Source organism: Mus pahari, chromosome 3 (assembly GCF_900095145.1).
Source record: "Mus pahari chromosome 3, PAHARI_EIJ_v1.1, whole genome shotgun sequence".
NCBI lineage: Eukaryota > Metazoa > Chordata > Mammalia > Rodentia > Muridae > Mus > Mus pahari.
Window position 1 is genome coordinate 135,035,285 of NC_034592.1, and position 1,365 is coordinate 135,036,649.

The window sequence follows — 1,365 nt, forward strand, 5'->3', positions numbered from 1 at the left end:
GGTGAGGGGGAAGGATAGAGGGGTTCCCAGAGGCCCCCTTGTTAGCCAAGGGTTTGTATTTTTTTAAGTTTGTTCATATTTGTATGTACATATCTATTTAAAGCCAGGGGATTATCTTTCTATAAATATATAACTGGCAACTTAAAACAAACAAACAAACAAAAAGATACAACTTTCTCTTTTGCTTTCACAATGGACATTGGCTAGGGCCACACCGCATCACCAGACGTCCCAAGGGATTTTTCTATTTGTGTAAAAGAAGCATTTTAAAACTCAAATGAGATATTCTCTTAATTGTCTATTGACTAGAGTCAGGAAAAGTGGTACACACCTGTAATCCCAGCACTTAGAAACCTGGGGCAAAGGAATCACATTTTTGAGGTCAGCCTGGGGTATCCTGTTGCCTAGCTCCATACACACTATGTTACAAGCACAATTTCAAGTGCTTGAAATTCAGCACTGGATACTAGTAACCTTGTTTCTGCCTTTATGCACTGTACCATTCAGCAGAGAAAATGGAAATTAAAAGAATACATATATTTTATGTACTCATAACAACCTAAACTATCCTCTGCCTGGAATTCTTAGCTTTTTTCTGTTTCCCCATTGTCTTTCACATCAGGCTTCCCCTTAGCATGGATCCCTCCAGTCACTCATGCCTAGGTCTGTATATGTTTTGTTTTGTTTTTAGCAACCAGAATTCCACACCTGAGCATAACACCACTTATATACTAAGTGTGCAATTGTGATTTGTTTGATGAATGTATGAGTTTATAAACTCAAGGAAAGTTCTAGAATGATCATCAAGGGGTCCAAGGCTGTAGCTCAGTGGTAGGGTGCACGCCTAGCATGCATCAGAGCTTACGGCCAACCCTTAACATTCAAAAAAATAGTGGTGTGCACCTGTAATCCCAAACTTGGGGCATTTAAGAGCATCATAAGTTTAAGGTCATCATCGACTACTTACAAAGTGTGGAACCAGCCTTAGCTATGTGAAATCACATTTCAGAAAATGATACACAAAAAACTATTAAGATTAGCTGCTTTGGGGTTGGAGAGATGGCTCAGCAGTTAAAAGCACTGACTGCATTTCCAGAGGACTAAGGTTCAATATCCAGGACTCACAGGATAGCTCACAACTATCTGTAACTCCAGTTCCAGAGGACCTGACTCTCTCTTCTGGCAAGCAAGTGCTGCACAGATAAATGTAGGCAAGAAAGAAAAATCCACATACATGCAATAAAATGAAAACTAAGAGTAGCTTCCTGGGCTGGTGAGATGGCTCAGTGGGTAAGAGCACCCAACTGCTCTTCCGAAGGTCCAGAGTTCAAATCCCAGCAACCACATGGTGGCTCACAACCATCC

The 1,365-nt window shown here is 40.9% G+C and overlaps 1 pseudogene; it reads left to right on the top strand.

The window, feature by feature from the left end:
* The window catches only part of LOC110318035, a 3,179-nt pseudogene extending 2,545 nt beyond the window's left edge, over window positions 1-634 (top strand).
* Window positions 635-1,365: the final 731 nt, after the last annotated feature.